General features: G+C 42.9%; 1 long non-coding RNA gene across 1 annotated transcript; it reads right to left on the reverse strand.

Moving 5' to 3' along the window:
• Positions 1-256: 256 nt before the first annotated feature.
• LOC129048039 (uncharacterized) lies at positions 257-7,840 on the reverse strand. Its single transcript, XR_008510038.1, has 3 exons — positions 7,701-7,840; positions 1,435-1,550; positions 257-635 (listed from the first exon to the last, which is right to left on the reverse strand). It is a non-coding gene; the product is annotated as an uncharacterized LOC129048039 (long non-coding RNA).
• Between the last annotated feature and the right edge of the window lie 1,672 nt (positions 7,841-9,512).

Consider the following 9,512-nt stretch of genomic DNA (forward strand, 5'->3'; position numbering starts at 1 on the left):
AACTCCTGACCTCAGGTGATCCACCCACCTCGGCCTCCCAAAGTGCTGGGATTACAGGTATGAGTCACTGCACCCAGCCTGTAATGTTTTTCTTAGACTGTTTTTGTCAGATCTTAGTATAAAGTTTTATTTTTTAACATTACAATTTAATTTTTGATCAAAAAATGCATAATTTAAAAATGCAATAGTGCTAGAAGGCTTATGGAACAGTTAGAATTACTTTTAGCAACAAACAACAGAAGAACCCAAAATATTTGTGCTTAAACAAGATATATATATATTTTCGTATAAAAGCAGACTAAGAGGAAGGTAGCCAAGCTGGGAGCAGCTCCACTGTGTCATTAAAGGCCCAGGCTCATTTTCTTTTCTGTTCATCCTTAAGGTCACTTCATACTCCAAGATGAATGCCAGAGCTCCATCCATCAGGTCCACATTCCAGGCCAACAGCAAGAGAAAAGAGAAGAAAAAGAAAAGGGTGTCTGCTCCTCACTTTTACAGAAGTTTTTCCAGAAGTCTCACATGACTTTTCTATGTATGCTTCATTGGGCGTCATTTTGTCATATGGCTACGTCTAGCTGCAAGGAAGGCTGGGAAGTGCAATCTTTCAGCTGGGGATATTGCCCAGGATGCAGTTACTAAGGAAGAAGGAGAGGATGGATGTGGTATTATGCTGAGCAAAAGGAGCCAGGACACAAAAAGAGTACATAGTATATGATTCTAATTCATAGAGACAGAAAACAAGATCTAACTTATAGTGACAGAAAACTCATCATTGATTGCACACCAGGATGGAATGAGACAAAGTACAAGGAAACTTTCTGGGATAATGGAAATGTTCTGTGTTTTGATTGTGGTGATGGTTATATGAGCATATAAATTTGTCAAAATTCCTCCAAATGTATACTTAAAATAGATGCATTTTTGCATATAAACTATACATCAATAAAGTTGATTTTTATAACCATGGAAAATCCCAATGCTGTAACATAACTACTCTTAAATTTTGTTCATTTTTCTTTGAGTCTTTTTTTTATTTGCTCATTTTTACATAGATGACATTGGAATGCACGTACTGACTACGGATGTTCGCTTTTCTCACTTTACATCATAAAAATTTTTCATGCTGCTATATTAATCTTCATAACCATAATTTTTAAATGACCATATAATCCTTTGGGAATTTAAAATGTAATATATACAGACAGTTAAAAAAAAGTCAAAAGTACCAAATAGTACACAGTGAAAGTAATTCTTCTCCCAGCTCCGGCCTTTAAGACCCTTTGCTTGGTGACTCACGCCTGTAATCCCAGAACTTTGGGAGGCTGAGGTGGGTGGATCGCTTGAGCCTGGGAGTTCAAGACCAGCCTGGCCAACATGGTGAAACCTCTTCTCTACAAAAAAATACAAACACTAGCTGGGCATGGTGGCGTGTACCTGTAGTCCCAGTACCTAGGAGGCTGAAGTGGAAGGATTGCTTGAGCCAGGAAGTCGAAGCTGCAGTGATCTGTGTTCATGCCCCTGCACTCCACCCTGGGTAACAGAGTGAGATCCTGTCTCAAAAAGAAAAGACCCTTTGCTTAGAAGCAGTGGCTATTCCAGGTTCTAAGATATACAACCAGCAATAGTCTGTGCACATAAAGACCGTACGTGAAGATCGTTTCCTCTTCTTTCAGGCACAAATGAGGTAATACTAGATACAGTTGGCCCTCTGTATCTGAGAATTCCACATCTGTGGATTCAACCAACTGTGAATTGATAATATTTTAAAAACCCAATATAATAATAAATAATACAAATAAAAAACAACATAGTATAACAACCCCTACATAGCATTTACATTGTAATGGGTATTATAAGTAATCTAGAGATGATTTAAAGTATATGAAGGATGTGCATAGGTTATATACAAATAGTATATACCATTTTATATAAGGGACTTGAGCACTTTCAGATTTTGGTATTCTTGCATTGTTCCTGAACTAATCTCGTGTGGATAAGGAGGGACGACAGTATTTGCTTTCTCATGTAATACATCCTGGACTCTATCTCATGTTCACACACTGAGACAGGCCCTATTCTTTTTAACTACTGCCTAATACTCTATGGCATGGATGTTCTATAATTTATTGAACCAATAATTGGTAAACACTTAGGGCTTTCCCAGTTCTTTTTCTATTATATGCCACAAGATGTAATGTTGAAGTTTTGAATCAGCTACCAAGTTATAATAGATGCTACTTTCTAAAGGAAGTGCTAGGCTGTATACAAAATTTACTACAAAAGAAATTTAAGACCGGTTACCTGACCGGTGAAACCTCTCAGTTACACTGAAGATCTAAAACAGTGGAGACAGAGAAGATTGCAAAAGGATTTGTGAGGGCTTCCTCCTTTCCTTGAAGTCAAGAAAGGGGAATCCAACAGGTAGCTCAAGAAATGTCCTTGTTGCTCCTCCTGATCTGGAGGCCAGCTGCCAAGGTCATGGTGTGTGAACCCACCCACTTGATCTGTTTTTGAGGCCAAACCCCAACAAGGTCTAGTACCAGCTGTCCTCAGAACACTGCCACTTGCTCAGAGAGAACCAGCCCTTCTAGCATCATTGGGAGCAAAGCAAAAACTCTGAAAGGTCATTGCCCATGAGGACAATATCCAACAGGTGTTTTTTGGACTTCAATGTGCATTGAAAGCACCTGGAGATCTTGCTAAATTGCAGCTCCTGGACCAGGAGAATCAGGAACTGAAGATTCTGCATTTCAATCAAGCTTCCAGTTGATGCCAATCCTGCTGGTCTGCAGACCAAAATGTAGAAGACTTACAAATGCATCCCAAATAATGCATCCCAAAGCCAAAGTCACTTTATAAAAGCATTCTTTTGAGTTATCTCATTCATTCACAATAATTGATATAGGGAAGATATTCTGAAAATTTGAAGAAGTAAATTATTTAAAAATTGTAAAACACAAATGCCTTTTTTTTTTTTGAAGGCTATGTATTTTCATTGCATGGAGTGAGAGAGGTTGACAAGAAGGGGGTTCTGTGAATCTACCTCAATAAAGAGAAAAGCATTATTTGAAATTTCTAGGTCTGTTTTTCTACTAAACTCAAGACCCTTGAAACAACTTGAAAATGCCTAATTCTCTCCCATAGGCTAAAGTGCTACAGCTGATTTTTCATGCTAATAAAAGCCATTTTTAGGGTTTTTTTTAAAAAGCTCTCCTTTATTGTGTTGTCATGTATACATTGAATAAATGAGCAAATAGTTGAGTTCCTTTGCTTATAAATTAGTTCCCTCATAAATGGCACAAAAGTAAGCTTTGGTTCCATCACTAAGTTGTTACAAAGTCTGTGCACTGTCCAGAGGAATGACACTTTTCTAAGACCCGAGCCAGCCTGGCATCAGTTTCCTTCCCATGCCCCACGTGTCCAAGAATTAGCCAGGGCTGGAGGAGTGTGTTCTCCTGAACAAGGCTGAGCAATCATTTTCGCTGCCCCTGCAAAGACAGCTGGTAAGAGCCTGCTTATTATCACCTCCCCCTGCCTGTGCGGGGGTGCGGGTGGGTGAGGAGGGTTGGCAGGGAAGTGAAGAGGCTGCTTCTGGAGTCTGCTAGGTAAATTACTGTGTGGTTTCTCCCTGAGTCATCAGGGCAGGGATGAGGCTGGAGGAGTGGGGTTTTCCTACCAGTATTTGTGTTTTATGTGTGAGAGGACACAAATGGCTCTGGCAACCAGGCCCACAGCTGCTGCCTCATTTGCATGATGATTTACAGGGCTGAGGCTTGGACGCTCAAGGGTAGGCATTTTTCTAAGGTGTTTAGGCAGATTCATCCTTTATGCATATATATGCAAGTAAGGAGTTGTTGGGGGTGAAGAAGGATCAGGGAACTCTGTTTTTGGCTGTTTCCCCATTTCTGCATTTCCACCAGCGGTGCCAGCTGCTGATGTCATCCTAGCTGTGAAGTTGCAGCATCGAACCAGAGCCTACCTTACAAAGAGCTTTATGTGGGGCTCTTGGAGTTAGAGAGGAAGGATGTGAAGAGAACTAGTGAGCACAGCCTTGGCTTTTGAGGAACTGACAGGCAAGAGCAGAAGCAAATACAGATCCTGAGAACCCCGTGAAGGAGCTTCTGTGCAAATAGGTGTAGAGGGCACAAGGGTGGTGACCATGTAGAAAACTTGGGTGCTATGGCCTGGGGAAAAGCAGAGATGAATTCACTGTGGCCTCTAGGTCTCAATTTCCTCCTGGTACAGTGAGACTAATAATACCTACCTTGCTCAGTGGCTTTGAGGATTAAATAAGATCATGAATGTAAAATACCTAGAACAGTGTCTGGCTCTAAGTGGTATCTGTCATAATATTAATTATTATTAATAAGATGAAACCAGGGAGCAACCAAGATCCTGTCTTGCATATCCTACTTCTTTGCTGCCTTTTCCTTTGTGAGAAAAGCCTGCCTTGAGCTCCCTTACTCCTTCCAACGTTGGGTTCTCTTTGGGATCTGCAATATTAACAAATGGCTGGACAGACTGCAAGGTGCCATCTGTGGCTCCCAAACAGGACAGGCCAAGGTGTGACTGAGTAGCTCACTTGAGGGTAAAACCTGGGACTTCAGCCTCAGGGACAGCATAACTTCCCACTCTGCAACCAGCAGGTTGTAATGAGTTGGGAAATTGGGGCTCCACGGTAGAGTAGAAAGAGCGCAGAACCAAACTGCTTTCAAATCTCGGCTCTGTCACCAGGTGTATGACTTTGAGCAAGTTGTTTAACCTCTTCGTGCCTCGGTTTCTTGATCTGTTAAATGGGGATGATAATAGTACCCACCTCATAGGGATGTTGTGTGAATCAAAAGTGTTAACACATACTGTTGTCTCTCAGTATCTTCGGGGGATTGGTTTCTTTGGGTAAAGAGAACCCAAATACTGGCAGGAAAACCTCGCTCCTCCAACCTCATCCCTGCCCTGATGACTCAGGGAGAAACCACACAGTAATTTACCTAGCAGTCTTCAGGGACATTAAAATCCAAAGATGCTCAAGTCCCTGACATAAAATGGCTTAGTATTTACATTAACTTATGCACATCCTCCTGTATACTTTAAATCAACTCCAGATTACTTATAATTCCTAATACAATGTAAATGCTATGTAAATAGTTATACTTTATTGTTTAGGGAATAATGACAAGAAAAAAATGTAGATATGCAGTACAGATGTTTGGTTTTTAAAAAATATTTTCTATCCACAGTTGGTTGAACCCACAGACATGGAGGGCTGAATGTATGAAGTACTTGGAACTGTACCTGGCCCAGAGTAAACCCAAGACAAATGATCAAATTTGGCTTTTGATAATTTTTGATTGGGGGGGTGACTAGGGTGTGAAGGGTGTGTGGCCAGAGGACTGAGGACAGCTGGGTGGGCAGGCAGAGACCTCCACTTGCCATGGTTTATGTGTCTTTAGGGAAGGAAAGGACAAAGATGGTGGCTGGGATGGAGAACGACGCACTTGTGCAAAGTCAAACAAACCTCCCAAGGACTCTCACTAATATCCTAGGAGCTTCCACAGGATCTCAGGGCTCTGCCCAGGCCACCATTGCCTCATCCTGCAGAAGGAGGATGGCTTGCGTCTGCGTGACCCTTCTGTGAACCAGGCCTGCCAGCTGCAGCCTGTGCCGCCCAGCCCCGCTGGCCTGCTCCTCCTCGGGTACATTGGTACATGAACCTTGCCCTGGGGATGTCTGACGTCTCTATCATTATTTTTCCTTCTTTCCATTTCTGCTTTGCTTAAAAAAACTTGCTGAATGATATGTATTAATATTCGATAAGCCATCTTAGGTTATTCCTGGAATAGGCAGAGAATAAAGAAATAAACCACCTAGTTCCTAGAGTTTTTATTTAACTTTCTTAAAGTTTTTATAGCAGTGGTTTTCAAATTCATTTTTTTCAGAGGATCCCCCTTTTAAAAAATGAAATCTTTTCTAGAAACCCTAACATATGTAAACAGCCTGATCAGGTTAAAGCGGGGAAAAGGACCTCAGCACCCACCTGCCGCTCACCCCCCGGCCACTCCCTGCCGGCGCCTTTCCTACCCCTTGTGCCCCAAGGTGTCTTTACCAAGTCCTGTCTCTGAGGGCACCGTTTGTAAACCATGAGTCCCTTCCATGGAAATCACACTGCAATGTTTGGTATGTCATTTTGGTGCAAAAATAAGGAAGTGAGATGGTTTCCTATGACCTTTTGGACAATTTCCTAATTATTGCTGCTAAACAGCAATATCTATACCTGCTATATCTATGTCTGCTATATAGACATTAACTGCTAAAGAATGAATATTAGTTAACCTCTAACAGGAAATAACAAAATGAACAAAAACAAAAGTCCTGTTTGCCTTTCTATTACAGAAGATAATCATTTGTGAGTTTAAGTAACAATTGAGCTTTAATTATCACTGACAGAATGAAAACAAGTAACAGCTAGATGCAGATCTTCAATGTGAAATACAAACAAAATACAATTCAAAAGTAGTTTAGAAACTGAGTTTTAACTAATAATTAACACAACCTCTACATCAGCTACCCCCAGTCTCCCCCAATACAAGGAATTCTCCATTCCTCAAATTGTCTCTACTTTCCCATCCTTTCACGTTTAACCCTCTCCTCAAATCCCAGCTCCTTCGTGAAGCCTCGTGTGATCTACCTAGTCCAAGCCCAGTGGCACTTTATTAAATACAGTCTTCTTTATCTTAGGGTGTGGGCTTAGTCCCCTCAGTGAGGGGGCTGACGTGGCATCTGGGCCACTTTCACACAGTGGTCAGCCCCGCCAAGCACAGTGGACACCCAACCACTGCTCCTTCCATTCTCTCTCTTTCTCCCTGGTACTCAAGACGGTGCTGCTTCTGAAAGAGTTAAACTTTATATGACTGTATTGGTAGAAAGACAAATACATTACATTCTCTTTCAACATCAAGTTCATTTTTTTCTGATTTTAAAATAAATTAAAATATTTACATAGGCCCCTAAAAGCATGATAGGCCCTTGGCGATGCTAGTGTGCACGTATATAAAGCTGCCACTTTACTAGCTATGTGGACTTGGGCAATTTACTCAACCACTCTGGGCTTTAGTTTTCTCATTTGTAAAATGGGGATAACGATAGCACCCAATTCACAGAATTAAATGTCAGCTATGGCTTGCCTGCATTGCAAAGTTAAAAATAGGGAAACACAAAGGATAATATCTTCTTGATTTCTTTTTGTGCTCTGATCCAATATCAAATCTAGCTTTTCAACTTATTTTTGGCAAACATAAACTTCCTATTTCAAAGGAAAAGCACTAGAAAGAACAAATGAAACCAAACCGAAAGCTCTTCCGAGACATCCAAGGACTCTTGCCAAACAGCAACTTGATGAGTTCACAGTAAATGAATCAGAGACATATGGTTTAGATTCCCCACTCAAAGTCCTCAGGGGGAAACAGGAAGGCCAAGGACTCCAGAGAGCAGCTGGCTGTGTCAGCCCCACTCTGCCAGCTGAGCAAGAGATTACGATGCCCTGGAGCCCCTCAGGCATCTCCCGGATGATCCCCTTTCCCCTGGGCTCAACTCACGTTTCTCATTTGACTCTGTCTTCCCCCAGAAAGAAGATGTCACCCAGGAGCCCTAACTGGAAACCGGACAGTTACCAGGGCACCCAAAACCCAATATTTGGTTATTACTTTATCCTTGACCTTCATTCCATTCATTTCCAGCTGCAGACAGTAGGATTTCTAAGGAAGAGTTAAGAGGGTAGAGGTGGTGGACTATCTCCCTGTGATTGTTGTTTTCCAGGAACTCAGCTTGTTGCCAGGGAGATGTCACACACTAGAATGTTCCCACTGACCAGCAAGGGAACTCTGGAATGACTCATGTGAGGACCTGCCCCAGGAAAGGGAGGGTTATGGCCTAAAACCACACCACCCCCCTCATTGTATCAAACTCCATCCTTTTCAATGACAACTTCAGCCCCTCCCCTTCCCCCACCAGGAAGCCTTCCTGGATGAACCAGAAGCACTTTCTACCCCAAGCCACCCTCACACCTCCAACGCTTTATTTGCATATGTGGTCAGCTTTTTAATGATATCAGAGCAATCTGTGAACAGCTTCAGCAGGGGGCCCTCTGGCAGAATTGAATAAATTGGATGATTAAAGATCTGATTGAGGCCAGGTTTGTTGGTTCACTCCTGCAATCCCAGTGCTTTGGGAGGCCTAGGAGGGAGGATTGATTGAGCACAGGAGTTTGAGATCAGCTCCAGGCAACATGATGAGATCCCCATCTCCAAAATATAAAATAAAAATTAGCCACGTGTGGTGGCAGGCACCTGTAGTCCCAACTACTGAGAAGACTGAGGTGGGAGGATCGCTTGAACCCCAGAGTTCGAGGCTGCAGTGAGCCATGATTGTGCCACTGCACTCCAGCCTGGGCAACAGAGTGAGATCCTGTCTCAAAAATTAAAAATATATATATATGACTGAGAGCCAGCTTGGTAAAGCCTTCAGAGCCAATGTGTCCTGCAGTCCATCAACACACATGGAATGACTGCGCACTGGGGAACTGCAGTGCAAGACAGAGATGTGGAGGAAAGACCTGACTCTTAGAGATAGAAAAGTCAGGAAAGACACAAATAAAAACCCCAAAGAACTCCCAGACACAGACCTCTACAAACTCATTTGTTAACCTTTTGGGCCCGATCACAGCAGAAGCAAGGGCTCCACACCATACGAACCTGGGTCAAGGCTAAGGTGCCGGGGCTGGGTTCTTCTCCTCTGCTCAAGCAGGCTTTATGTGGAGCATACTCTCTCCAGGACACAAAACAAGAACCATGCCCCCTCCATCCTGGCCCCCCTCACCCTCTCAGAAGGGGCTTCCTGGCCTAGCAGAGAGCAAAAGGCTACAGCTCTCACCACTCAAAGCTGGGCACCACCCGCTCCAAAGCAGAGAAGTGGAGGAGAGGACACTAGGTAGCTGCGCTAGCAGGGCTGCGCATGAAGCCGGCACCTGAGAGAAGACAGGAGGGAGGCAGAACTGAAGCCAGAGGCTGTGGTTTGTGGTGGTCACTATGGCCCACTCTAATTACTATGTACCAGGCAAGAGCCTGTGCTGGGTGCTCCTGAACATACAGATATGCAAGACACGGCCCTTGGGGGTGGGATGTCCTATAGGAGAAATTAGCCAAAAACACAAGGCTGCCTGCATTGAATGCCAAATGATGGACACACACTGTAAGTGTCAGAGGAAAAGAAATAATATTTACTGAGTACTTACTATGTGTTAAAGCACCTGTAAATGGTTTAGATGTATTTAATTTTTCCAACAGCCCATGAAGTGATTACTAGTATTATTTCCACTTTATGGATGAGAAAATTGAGGCCCAAAGAGTCTTAAAGAACTTGCTTGGTGTCACACAATTTTTCATGGTAGATTCAGATTTTCAACTCAAAATTCTACCTCTCCAAGTGCGCGCGCAGGGACCCACGCACATGCATGGTTT

This window comes from Pongo abelii, chromosome 1 (assembly GCF_028885655.2).
Source record: "Pongo abelii isolate AG06213 chromosome 1, NHGRI_mPonAbe1-v2.0_pri, whole genome shotgun sequence".
Lineage (NCBI taxonomy): Eukaryota > Metazoa > Chordata > Mammalia > Primates > Hominidae > Pongo > Pongo abelii.